Here is a 13,621-nt window from a genome sequence, read left to right on the forward strand (position 1 = left end):
CCCCAGAATCGGGATGATCTGGGATCAAATCCAGGCTCAGACACTTAGCATCTACCCAGAAATACCTGGTCATGTAACCTTGAGCAAATTACTTAACCCCAATTGCTTAGGGGTGGCCAGGTGGCTCAGTGAGTAAGAGCACAGGCCCCAGAGTCGGGATGACCTGGGATCAAATCCGGGCTCTGATACTTAGCACCACACCCAGAAATAACTGGCTGTGTAACCTTGAGCAAGTTACTTAACCCCAATTGCTTAAAAAAAAAAAAGAATTTTTTCCTGTTCTTTTTTTATTTCGTATTCTGTTCCTCCCCATACATGTAAAAACAACTTTTAACATTCATTTTAAAAACTTTGAGTTCCAAATTCTCTCCCTTCCTCCCTTCCCACTGCCTCTCATTGAGAAGGCAAACAGTTTGATATAGCCTATATGTATGTAGTCATGCAAAACACTTCTGTAATAGTCATGTTGTGAAAGAAAACATAGACCAAAAAAACCTCAAGAAAAATAAAGTTAAAAAAACGTACGCTTCAATCTACATTCAGAACCATAAGTTCTTTCTGTGGGGATGGACAGCATTTTTCATCATAAGTCCTTCAGAGTTGTCTTGGATCATTGTATTGCTGAGAATAGCTGTCATTCACAACTGATCATCTTGCAATATTGCTGTTACTTTGTACACAGTACATTTCACTTTGCATAAGCTTATATGTCTTTCCAGGTTTTTCTGAGAGCATCCTGCTCATCATTTCCTATAATACAATAGTATTCCATCATAATTACACACCACAATTTGTTCAGCTATTCCCCAATTGATGGGTATCCCCTCAATTTCTAATTCTTTGTCCCCAGAAAAGAGCTGCTTTAAATATTTTTGTACATATAATATAGGTACTTTTCCTTTTTTAAATCTCTTTTGAGATACAGACCTAGTAGTGGCATTGCTAGCTCAAAGGGTATACATGGCTTTATAGCTCTTTGAGCATAATTTCAAATTGCTTTACAGAATGGTTGAATCAGTTCACAACTCTACCAACAGTGCATTAATGTCTTATTTTTCCCACATCCCCTCCAACATTTATCATTTACCTTTGCTGTCCTATTAGCCAATCTAATAGGTATGAGGTAGTATCTCAGAATTGTTTTAATTTGCATTTCTCCAATCAATAGTGAGTTAGAACATTTCTTCATATGACTATAGACAGCCTTGATTACGCCATCAGAAAGCATAGCCTATCCCTCTATCATCCATCAGTTGGGGAATGGCTCTCATCTTTACAAATTTGACTGAGTTTTCTACGTCCTTGAGAAGCAACGTCTTCATCAGAGAAACTTGCTTCAAAATTTTTTTCACAATTATTATTGCTAACTTTATTTCTCTCCATCCTATTTCCCTGCTTATTCCTTTCACACTCTCTCCTCAAAAGTTTTTTTGCTTCTGATAACCCCTTCCTCCAATGTGCCCTCCCTTCTATCACACACATACACCCTTCTCTTATCCCTTTCCCCCACTATTTTCCTGTAGGGTAAGATAGATTTCTATACCCAATTGAATGTGTATATTATTCACTTTTTGAGCCAATTTCTTAAAGAATTTAAAGAGGCTCTTCATTCTCTCCACCCACCCCCAACTCTGGAGGAGGGCAAGGGCCATCCAGGAGGCCTTGGAATGAGGAGCTGACCTCAGAGATGCCTCCCTGCCTGAGGACCCAAAGACAGATTCACAGTGAAACTTCTCCTAACTGGCCCTTTGCCTGTGGAATGCAGTTTCCTGCTCCTAAATCAGCCAATCCTTCTTCCTGGGCATGGGGGGAGGGGAAAGGGGAAAGAGAAGGGGCCCCGTGAATAATGAAACAAACCTAACTCTCTCAAGGACATGCGGTGTTTGACCTGTGACCTGACAGGAAATCCTTCTGACCTCAGAGGCAAAACCCTGGGGACTCAAGAGAGAAAAATCATTACCCCCACAATGGACAAAGGGGCCGGTGCTGGGGCCTCTCCTCTCCCGTGGGGACCTCCCCTCCAGGGCCCACTCAGCCTGTCAGTCTTCTACAGAAAAAAACAGAGTCCTCCCAGCTCTGGGCTGGGGATCTTGGGGACCCAGGCTTCTGGGGATGTGTTGTTCTGGCTTTGCAGCTGATTTCAGAGGTGGGGGGAGGAGCCAGGGACCCTGTCCTGTGTGCCATTTACTTAGGACATCTCTGCTAAATGACATTGGGTGCTTCTGAGTTAACCAGTAAATGAATTCCAGGAGCAGAAGTGCTAGAGCTGGAATCTAATTATATTAATAATAGCATTAATAAAGTGGGGCAGCTAGGGAGATAGAGTGCTGAGTCTGGAGTCAGGAAGCCTCATCTTCCTGAGTTCAAATTCAGCCTCTGACATGTATTAGCTATGTGACCCTGGGCAAGCCACTGGACACTGTTTGCCTTGGTTTCCTCATCTGTAAAATAAGCTGGAGAAAGAAATGGCAAACCACTCCAGTATGTTTGCCCCAAATAAAAAAAAAGAGAACCCCAAATAAATAGTCAGATACCCGACCAAAAATGGCACATTTATAAAGTGCTTCAAGGTTTGCAAAGTCTTTTGCAATACTATCTCATTTTATCTTCATAACAATCCTGGGAGGTGGGTGCTATCATTTATAACCATTTTAGAGATGAGGAAACTGAGGTAGGCAGGAGTTAAGTGACTGGTCCAGGGTCACACAGGTAGTGTCTGGAGCCAGATTTTCACTCAGGTCTTCCTGACTCAAGGTCCCATTCTCTCTCCCTCTCTCTATCTCTTTTGCTTTTTGGAGGGGGGAAGGTAGGGCAATTGGGGTTAAGTGACTTGCCCAAGGTCACGCAGCTAGTTTTTTGTGTTAAATATCTGAGTTTGTATTTGAACTCTGGTTCTCCTGACTCCAGGGTCAGCCAGTGCTCTATTCACTGTGCCACCTAGCTGCCCTGGGGTCCCATTGTCTTTGAGGATAATATTAGGGTTGTTGTGAGGATAAAATGAAATGCTATTTCTAAAGTGCTTTGCAAACTTTGAGGTGCCACATAAATGTTAGCAATGATGATGAGGATTATCCACTGCTCCAGCCAGGTTAATTAAGACTTGCTTGAATTAAAAAAAATAATAAGTGACAGAGTGGGATTTGAACCCAGGCCCTCTGACTCCTGCTTTTAGGAGTCTTGGAATCTGGAGGCCTGGGTGTGAATCCCAGATTAGATACCTATTAGCTATGTGACCACTTTTGTTGTTGCTGAGTCATTTCGATTGTATCTGACTCTTTGTGACCCTATTTGGGGTTTTCTTGGCAAAGAACTGGAGTGATTTGCCGTTTCTTTCTCCAGCTCATTTTACAGATGAGGAAACTGAGGCAAAGAGGGTTAAGTGAATTCCTCAGGGTCACATAGCTAGTAAGCCTCTGAGGCCAGATTTGAAGTCAGGAGGATGAGTCTTCCTGATTCCAAAGCTAGTGCTCAGTCCACTGTGATAACCCCTTAGTCAATAGTTAATAGCCCCTTAACTATAAAACAAGAAATACTGTTGTTTTGGTCCAACTAAGTGGTGGTTGTAGAGAAAGTACCTTGATAGTATTACTCCTTGTTTTCTTGCTTAAAATATATCTATCATCCAAGTTCTTTAAAGACTGTGTTGAATATAGGAATTATATTGCTTTGAAACTATATAATAGCTTTGGATGTCATGCCCAAAGTCCCTGAGAAGATGCCCAGGTAGAACTTTGGCAGTAGGGAAGGTCCTGGTCATCAAGGACAGAAACAGCTAGTAGTTGGGTAGACTTGACAGCTCATGACCAAAGCAAACAGAGTAGTGGATCCTTGGCTGAAGAGTAGAGCAAGACTAGCTGAACTTTATCAATTTTGCAAAGTACTTTACATATATTAGCTCATTTGAGCCCCAGAAACCTCTAAGAGGTGGGTGCTACATGTATTATTATCCCCGTTTTATAGGTGAGGAAACTCAGGCTCAGAGAGATTCCACTCGTGGATGGCAGAGACAGGATTTAAATACAGATTTCTTCTGATCCTGGGTGCTATACTCTCTTCAGGACACTACACTGTAGACAGTTTATGCTGAGAAACATACAGAGTACAGAACTACCCTGCTCCTGTTTCCAAGTCAAATCCAGCCAACAAGCATTTATTGAGCACCTACTTTATGCCAAACTTTGTACTAAGCTCCTAGGAATACAAGGAAAGACAAAAGAAAGTCCATGCTCACAAGGAGCTCACGGTTTGATAAGGGAGACAGCAGAGGAACAGCTGTGTACAAAAACACACGGTATACATTAGAGATAATCAACAGAAGAAAGGAAGTGGAATTAAGATGAACTAATTATTAGATGAACTGAATCCTACCTTCTCTTATAAGGAAGGATTTTAGTTGAGATCTGAAGCCATCCAGGGAGACCAGGAGACAGATGAAGGAGGAGAGGGTTGCAGGCATGGCGCACAGTCATTGAAAATGCCCAAAGTCAGTAGATGAATGTCTCGTGTTAGAAACAGCAAGGAAGCCAGGGTTACTGGGGATCACGGAGGTGTCAGAAGACTAGAAAGGTAGGAAGGGGCCGAGTTATGAAGGATTTTAAGGGGCAGACAGAGGATTTTCTATTTGATCCTGGAGGTAAGAGGGCACTACTGGAGTTTATTGGATAGGTGGAGGAAACATGGTCAGACCTGTGCTTTAGGAAGATCAATTTGACAGTTTCAGGGAGGATAGACTGGAGTGAGGGGAAACACAATTAAGTGTCAGTTGAATGATGGAGAAAAGATTCCATGGAGAAATTAATCCTTGGGCTGATGGGGTCATCTAGAGGTCATCTCGTCCATTTTCCTGCCTCTAAGCTGTGTTGTATGGTCTTCAGCTCAGAAAGATCACAGGAGCTATAGATTTAGAGACAGAAGAGACTTTTGAGATCATATGATCCACCCCCTTCATTTTACAGGTAGAGAAACAGGGCCAGAGAATTGGAGTCATTTACCAAGTCACCCAGGTAGCAAGGGGCATCTCTGACTTTAAATCCAATGTTCTTTTTACCACACCAGACTGCCTCTGGAGCAGGAGTAGGAGAGAGATGCATCCCTAAAAGTTGTTTCCCAGTATCCCTCAGTAATTTGTCCCATCCACACACTTCTTAATCCCCAGAAGTTGCTCCTGGCATCTTCCTGTTCAAGAAGGAGAGGGATTTATCTGAATAAGCCAGCAGATGCTGCCACCCACCAGTTCCAGGTTGTGTTCTATGTTCCTGAGATTCAGTGCCCATCTCAACCCTCCACAGCTAAATATCCATGCCAGAGGCGGTACAGCTAAATTAGCATCATAAAAGAATCGCTTATATTGAAATTAGTAAATTATAGGTTCACTTCTGCTGCTTGTGGGGTTGGATTCAGATCTAGAATAATTTAAACTTGTCCAGAATATTCCAACTCAGACCCTAGGATGTATGAGAACATAGAAACTATAATAGAAAATTATATTTTAAGGCAGGAATTCTTAACCTGGTGTCTTTAACCTTAAAATTTTTTTTTGCCTTTTTTGGGGGTAGGGCAATTGGGGTTAAGTGACTTATCCAAGGTCACACCGCTAGTTTTTGTGTCAAGTGTCTGAGGTCCGATTTGAACTCAGGTCCTCCTGACTCCAGGGTCGGTGCTCTATTCACTGCGCCACCTAGCGGCCCCCCAATTTTTTTTATAACTATATTTTGATATACTTGTTTTCCTTTGTAATCCTATGTATTTTATTTGAAAACATTATTCTTTGAAGGTGCTCATAGTCCTCACCAGACGGCCAAAGAGATCCAGGACACACAAAAATATTAAGAACTTTATGTTCTAAGGTAACTTTCCCTCTTCTGTCCCATCCTACTGGGCCAAAAAATCAATAGTTTCTCCCATCTGCTTCTATCTCCTTCTTCCATGGTCTTACTTTCCCGCTCTAGCTAGAGGCTCTAGGGAATCCTGACTGGGGAGGCCCTGCCCCTTTCATCTCTAGACTGTCTCTAGAATCAATGGCAGGTGGGGAGGGCAGGGAGTGAAGGTTGAGAGGGAGATGTACCCCTTGGAGTGATGTGAAAATCCTCAGAAAAGTTAGGGTAGCCTCCTGCATGGTGGATGTGAAGGAACGAAAGGCTAGTGTGATATGGGACACTAAGGTACAAGCCCTTCTATAAAAGGGGATGAAGTTGAGGAAGGAAACTGCCAAGTGTGGAATGAGCAGGTGCTGCTATTCAATGATTAAATTCAATTTATTTTAATGCATTTATTCAAGGCCTGTTATAGACCAGACTCTGCTAGTCACTGGATTTAAAAAAAGGACAAGAATGAAAACATTTTGTCCTCAGGGAGTTTATATTCCCCAGAGGGAAACAATATATAGGTGGGTAAATTTCAAATGAATACAAGGTAATTACAAAATAATTTCAAGGGGATGAGAGAAATGATAATAAGTGGTGGGAAATCAGAAAAGGCCACACATAAGAAGTCATATGAGTTTAACTTTGAATGGATTCTAAAGGGTAGAGGTGAGGAGGGAGAGCATTCCAGGCATGAGGGACCAACTGCTTTTGTAAAGTGATGGAGAGTTTAGGGTTCAAAAGGACCTTAAGGTTATCTAGTTCAGCTCCATGATTTTGCTGGTGAGAAAAAAGTATAAGGACTGATCCAAGGTCACACAGAGAGTAAGTAGCAAAAGGAGGGTCAGGATGCAGGTATTCATATTTCCAAATCCAGCTATGCCAGGACACTTCTTCAAAGGGTTGCAATGGGGTGAGTATGAGTGTCCCAGGAGATCAAGAGGACACAAGAATAGATTTCAGGGCTCTTGGACAAGTGTGAAAAAAATCTCAACAGAAGAGTTGATTTATTAAGTTTTCTGCTTGAGTTAACTCAGGCTTTGCATCTGAGCTGGAAGCAATGGGACTAATCCTTCTGCATACACCTAGACACTTCTCTAGGGACATCATGATGTATCCCTATCCAGCCAGGGATAGTCATGTTCCTATGGTTATTGGCTTCAACGGAAGAGCATTGAACCCACCCCAGGGAAGAAAATGCTTAGTTAGGGCTCCTCCAGAGAACTCCTGGGTTCTGCTGCCACCTGGTGGATATGGTAGAGAAGGACAATGTTCAGGCTTCTGAACACATCCTGCCCTACAGCTGACTTTCCCCCAGAGCATCAACCCAAGTGAATTTAAGCCACTTAAAAGTTAATGACACTGCATACCAACATAAATGCACACAAAATTAAAGGTTGGGTTAATTTTCTCTGGTGGTGTTACCCGGACATATCTTAATTTGCTGATAATGTACTCACTTTGGTTATGTGGACAGTAAAAGGGTATAAAGGATAGGAGTAACCCAAGACTGGACACCTCCAAGTTGCCAGGCTCTGTATGTACTCAATGCTCTTGTGCACCTTAGCAAGTCTCAAAGCTCTGAGCCTTTGAAAAGCCAGGACCTGCTCCTGAGTTATCCCTAGGAGGAGCTCAGTAGGTCTGTGGGTATGTATATGCTGGCATGCATTCATGTATGAACACATGGTTGGGTGAGTACAAATATAGGAAGATAAGAGTGCAAGAGAGTAGAGAAGAGGCATGCAGGAGTTTGGGGAAAACTGAATGAGAAGGGACCTTTTTAGTCCTTTCTGGTCTGGGGTACACTATTCCCCTTCCTCTGAAACAAAAGTGGTAGTGATAGGCAAAATTTCCTATATTCTCTCCTCTGAGTCAGCTCAGTCTTTTGGTTTCTATTACTGATTCTCTAGGATACTTGGTGATAAGGAGAAGCCCAGGGTGGATGTTTTGGGCAAGCTAAGGGGTCCAGTGGAGAGATGGAGTACTCGGCCTTAAGTCAGAAAGATCAGAGTTCAAATCCAGCCTCAGATCCTTCCTAGCTCTGTAATTCTAGGCAATTCACTTAACCTCAGTTTCCTAATCTTTAAAATGAGGATAATAATAGCACATAACTCCCAGGGTTGTTATAAAGATTAAGTGAGATAGTATTTTAAAGTATTTAGCACAATGCCTGGCACATAGTAAGCGCTATGAATGTTAGCTATTATTATTTCATAAAGCTTTATGCTCTTCACCATTTTGTTGGGGTGGGGTGGGGCAGAAAAGGGACAAAGAATTTGGCACATGAATCATTGCACCAGAAGTATGCTGGCAAATGTTTAATAACTGACTCTGAAAATGGGCGGGCTTTTTAAAGTTTAATCTAAATTGGTAAATTTTCTTCATCATTTTCTTAAGTCTAGATGATTAATAAAACAATAAACCAAACCCTGATTTGTAATCTTTGTTGATTTACTTCAGGGGTATAAATGTTTACACTAAAAAATTAACAACCTACTTGTAAGCCAGTAGGAGTTGGCTTCAGCACACCTCTGAAGCTGGAGCCATTTTCACCTACCGGGAGGATATGGAAAGAAATCAAAACAGTCAGAAATCCTAGAATACTCTCCTACTTCCATGGCTGCATTTTTCTGTTCCCTTTAGAGTCATTCTTTACCTCATAATTTTATAAATCTTAAGGTTTTATTTAAAAGTACATATGGATGTATGTTGTTGCTACTGCTGTTATTTCTGCTTCTGGTGTTGCTGTTGCTGCTATTCCTGGTGTTGCTGCTGCTGCTACTGTTGTTTCTATTCCTGGTGCTGCTGTTGCTAAGTAGTGCTATTGCTGCTGCTGCTGCTGTTGTTTCTGCTGATGCTACTATTGTTTCTGCTGCTGGTAATATTGTTTTTGCTTCTGCTGCTGCTGTGGCTGCTGTTGCTGCTGTGCTGCTGTTGCTGCTGCTGCTGTTCCTGCTGCTGGTGCTACTGTTGCTGCTGCTGTTGCTGCTGTACTGCTGTTGCTGCTGTTTCTGCTGCTGGTGATATTGTTTTTGCTTCTGCTGCCGCTGTGGCTGTTGTTGCTGCTGTGCTGCTGTTGCTGCTGCTGCTGCTGTTGTTTCTGCTGTGGCTGCTGCTGTTGCTGCTGCTGCTGTTGTTTCTGTTGCTGCTGTTGTTTTTGCTGCTGCTGCTGTTTCTGCTGCTGGTGCTACTGTTGCTGTTGCTGCTGCTGCTGTTGTTTCTGCTGCTGCTACTATTGTTTCTGCTGCTGGTGATATTGTTTTTGCTTCTGCTGCTACTGTGGCTGCTGTTGCTGCTGTGCTGCTGTTGCTGCTGCTGCTGCTGCTGCTGTTGTTTCTGCTGCTGGTGTTACTGTTGTTGCTGTTGGTGCTACTGTTGCTGCTGCTACTATTATTTCTACTGTTGCTTCTGCTGCTGCTGCTGTTGCTACAGCTGCTGCTGTCATTAAAGGCATTATCTCACCGAACCCTAGTAACCCCCAGGGAATTGGCTAAGTTTATAAACTGCAAATGAACTGCCAATCTGTGGAGGGAGTTTCTGAACTGGAAGTTCCCTGCCCTGATGGAATCAGATTCAGATGAAAACATCATAATCCTCTCAGTCATTATAATTACTCTGAAGTGTCTGAGGCTTCACACAAAGCTGCCCCTCTTGGACCTAGTGTGATAGAGATCTCTCCTGAAAGAATTTTAGAGAAAAAAAATGTCTACAGCCTCTCATATTCTTCCTCTAATCCAATCTGTATCACTCTCAGGAAGTCTTTCATATTATCTAATGTAGCTCTTATTTATTACTGGTGAAATTCATTTCCAAGGCAGATCTATATCCATAGATTCTCCCCTTGTCTGGAAGAGTAGGTGACTTGAGCAATTTCAGAGGAAATCTGGTCTTAGTGCTTCCTTCCAAGTGGGATAATAATAGCTGAGAAATGTGCTTTAAGGTTTTCAAAGTGCTTTATAAACATAATCTCAGTTGTTCCTCTGCAACAGTTTTGTGAAGTAGGTGATAACTCCATTTTACAGATTAGGGAACTGAGACTCAAAGAGTTAAGTAACTTGACTACGGCATCAAGGCTAGTAAGTGATACAGAAAGGATTCAGATTTAGGTTTCCCCAGACTCTAAATTCAGTGCCCTCTATTCATAATTCTATCCTGACTGTAATCATGAAAATCAGTCCTGGCCAATCTCAAGTCTGGCCATGAGACCTTCAATCAGAGTTTGAGGTTGGAAAAAATATAAACAACCAACTCTTAACCACTCATTGAGCAGCTGGTTATTAAATATATGCTGTTTAATGTGTTTTGTTTAAGACAATTTTCTCCCTGATTAGTCAGGGAATACAGGGAGGGGGTTGGGGTTTGGGGAGTGAACCAATTGGTTTGTGGCAGGTCAGGGAAATTTTAGTAGAACTCAGCCTGGTTATGCCAGCCTTCATCCCTTTTTCTACCCCAACCCCCATCCACTCCCTTCCAATCAGGAGAAAAGCAAGCTATCCCACTCCTCCCCCCCATCCATGCCCCCCAATACACACTCAGCACTCTCCCCAGCACTCTGGAGGAGAGAAATAAAGTGATTAGCATGGGGCATTGTCCCAGGATAATGGGCCCCAGCTGTGGCATGAAAGGAGAAACAAAGCGCCTGGTGCTCTGCTCCCATTATCCCCTTGTTAAATCTCTGTTATTAGATTAGATTCAAAATGTATTGATTCTGTTGTTGGGTGGAAGGAAGAGGGAGAAGAATTCAGCTTGTGAAAGCTGGCCCACACTTCTCCAGGAGCTCTCCATCCTCTGTCTGCCTCCACCCCCAACTCTTAGACTTCCAGATCCTTGAAGAAAGAGAAAATAACCAACGAAGACTTTGAGTACAATTTCTCTGCCCAGGGTTAGGTTGCCCCTGGATAGCCTCAAAGTTTCAGTTAGGAACTGCTAGTGGAGACTCCTGGGTTCTTCTGGTACCCAAATTCTAGGCACAAAGACAGGCTTAAGGGTGCTCCCGAATGATGTCTAGCTTTCCCAGCTTTAGGGGATATGAAGAATTCAGAGATGGCTCAGTAGGGGCCCAAAGGGATTCAGCAATGGTTATGGTCAGAATGACCAAAAGGATACCTTTACTTTTGGGTGACAACGAAAGGTTTGGAGAGTTTGACCAGGTGAAAAGATTAATAAGTTCATGTAAGTGAAGGCTTGGGAGAAGAGTTAGGTTTTTAAAAGGAGATTGGTAAGGAAGTGAGTAAAATAATTCAAATGTTGAAGAAAAGGCTTTCAGAGATCATCTAGTCCATAAATCCCCTCATTTTGTAAGTGGGGAAATGGAAATACAAGGAGGTGAAATGACTTTCTGACAGAAGAGGAAACTGTGACCTACAGAGATTAAATGGTTATAGTTACAACCACTTAACCAAGGTTATAATTAGTAAGCAGCACAGTCAAGATTCTGAATCCAAATCTAATGTTGTTTCCTCTGCTGGCTTTCCTACTGCCTATATATCGATTCTAGCGCTTTTCCATCTTTAGTAAGGACTTGAGAGTGGGGAGTGACTGAAATAGCAGCAGGACAGAAGTAGCAGGGTCTAGGGAGGAAAAACTGATCACCAGGAGGGAAGATTCCTTTCCTCTCCTTCCTCAGCCCCTAACCAGGTCAGAGATCTCCTTGGAAGAAAAACAAGACAAGTATGGGAAGGTGGGATTAGGAAAGCAGGAGGAATCTCCTTCTCTCTGGACCTCAGTTTCCCCTCCTGGGATACTCTACTCAGAAACTAGATCGATGAGCTGATTGGTCATGGCTGGTGGAGCAGGAGATGTTACATGCAGGGGCTCATTCGAAAAGGTGGTTAATTGGCCACCATAGTGCTCAGCTCTGTCGCCCCATTGATTGTGAGTGAGGGTTTAAGGATGGAGGGGAAGATGGGGAATCAATGAGTTGATTGAGTGTCTTACTAACTCTCTGTCTGGACACCTTGTCGATAGGCACCTACTTACTGGCTAGTGGTGCGTTAACAGAATGAGACTGTCCATATACTCATCCTGTTAACCAGGAACATAAATGGGTGTGTGTGAAGTCTGCCCAGTGGAATATTGACCAGAGCAAGGCTTATCACTTTGGGGGCAGCCTTTAGTTCCCCCAATGTCTGTAACCAGGTTCTAGAGCTCCCAGTTCATGAACCATGAGGGCACACATGGGAAGGGCTGTGTCACTTGAGCACATGTCTCAATCTTATCCCTGTGGGAATGATCACTGTTTCTTCCAGGTACTTGTTCCCAAAACAAGAGAAACCACACTCAGGAAGCCTAAGGGTTTTAAGTAAAAGTCATAACTAGTCCTTCAAAGAAGATAATGTCAGAAGGTATGTGGGAAGTGAGGATTCAGGCTCGTGTTGCCCCTGGGGGTAGGCATCTAGTCATCCAGTGTTTAGTGAGTATTTAATAATTCTATGTGCATAGAACATGATATAGAGGCAGGGGAGTTAGCCAGACAGCCCTTCTTCCTATTCTTCATGCCATGAGATTTCCCTATCTCCCTGGTACCACACTTTCAATTTTCTAGTCCTGGTGAATTCTGTCATCCTGGGTTCTCACCCTCTTGATCTAGGGATGGATTACCAAAGAGGATAGTTGGTTGGGATTAGAAGAGCTGACAGTGGAAAATGCACTAGACTTTGTAATCAGAAAATCTAGATTCAGGTCTAGAAACTGCCATTAATTGTGTGACCTTATACAAGTCACTTAGCTTTTTCTCTTCTCTGTAAAACAGGGATAGTATTACTTGCATTGTCTGCCTCAAAGGGGCATTTCAAAGATCTTATAGAACATTGTATAGCTGCAAGTTGTTGTTTTCCTGAATTGACTGTAGCTAGAGATACTATTAAAACTTTGGGATGGTGTAAAGAGATAGTAGAAGACATGCACTGATGTGACTTTTGGGAAGGGAAACATTTATTAAACACCAATTATGTACTCACCACTGTGCTAAGCACTTTATAAATATTATTGCATTTATTCCTCACATCAACCCTAGGATGTAAATGCTGATTTTATTTGCATTTTACAGTTGAGGAAACGGAGACAGATAGGAGTTAAGTGATTTGCCCAGGGTCATATGCTAGTGTCTATGGCTAGTTTTTGAACTCAAATCCTCCTGACTCTAGACTCAGTGTTCTGTGCCACATCTACTCTGTGGGTTCTCTTCTCTGCAATCTTCCAGTCTAGAGCAACTCTCCTATCCTACCCAATCTCCTCAACCACCATCGATGCCTCTATGTCTTAGAGGAGAGGAATGAGGTAGAATTTCACAGTTTCCTATTGGAACTGACTCAAGAAGAGAAACAGGTATCAATTCACCAATCTTAGGTTTTGCTGGTTGGTTGTAGTTAGTACCAGTGGGTAATGTTTAGGTTTTTCCTAACTTAAGGTATCACATTTTGGAAATAGCCTTTAAAAAGTTTGAATGTATATCAGTTTTGATGGGTTAGATTAAAGACCAAGTCAATCCAGGCCCGCCTGTATGTGGCAATCTCAGGATCTGGGAAATGGAAAGTTTTCTACTTAACTTCCTATACAATCTTTCCCTGCTGCTCAAGCAGCAGCACAGTGGTGCTATCCATGGTGCTGATTTTGACCCTATCCCTAGTTATGGAAGCTTTTGTGAGGACCACACTAGTTTTGAGTGGTGGCATCATACAGATTGAAATAGGACTGGATGGAAGATCATTCACAGCAGTCCATAACTCCAATGGGAATAAAAATTATGGTTTTCCTCAACC

General features: G+C 42.6%; 1 long non-coding RNA gene across 1 annotated transcript in view; it reads left to right on the top strand.

Annotated features, from left to right (window-relative positions):
• LOC138155109 (uncharacterized) overlaps positions 1 to 13,621 on the top strand; it is a 98,219-nt gene that overhangs the window by 83,431 nt on the left and 1,167 nt on the right. The window lies entirely within an intron of this gene.

This window comes from Petaurus breviceps, unplaced genomic scaffold (assembly GCF_028583685.1).
Source record: "Petaurus breviceps papuanus isolate PSGF00001 unplaced genomic scaffold, PetGlider_PUasm1.0 91133, whole genome shotgun sequence".
Taxonomy (NCBI): Eukaryota; Metazoa; Chordata; class Mammalia; order Diprotodontia; family Petauridae; genus Petaurus; species Petaurus breviceps.